This window comes from Penaeus monodon, chromosome 19 (genome assembly GCF_015228065.2).
Source record: "Penaeus monodon isolate SGIC_2016 chromosome 19, NSTDA_Pmon_1, whole genome shotgun sequence".
In the NCBI taxonomy this organism is placed as follows: Eukaryota; Metazoa; Arthropoda; class Malacostraca; order Decapoda; family Penaeidae; genus Penaeus; species Penaeus monodon.
In genome coordinates, this window is record NC_051404.1 from 14,038,634 (window position 1) to 14,039,130 (window position 497).

Here is a 497-nt window from a genome sequence, read left to right on the forward strand (position 1 = left end):
TTCCTTTTCTCTTTCTTCTTGTCCTCTCTACGTTATTCATAAAAAGCCGTTACATAAGAGAAGCCGTTATGTATAATAGCTGTTACATACGAGAAACCGTTACGTATAGAAAGCCGTTACATTTGAATTGCCATTATACATAAGAAGCCATTTAACGTTTCTGTTTATGAATTCGAAAGCGAAATAATTCACGAGGAGTCATTTCTAAACAGAGAAAGGAGAAAAGCTTTTTTATCTCAATATTAATTACCATGAAAGAATGTGGGGCGGTAAGTATGTGTGTAATACAAATAATATGTCATTTAAAAAAATCACAATTGACTTTTAAATATATGACAGGTAATCGCGACACATGTAAGAAGAAACAAACTATTGTTTTGGTTTGCTTGTATGTCAGTCAGTGATAAATGCTCGTGTTAAGTGGTTAATTTCGAGACCATGGGAATTCTCAGCCTAGTCTTTCATGGCTTAAGTAGAACTCTGTTAGCCTGATTCGA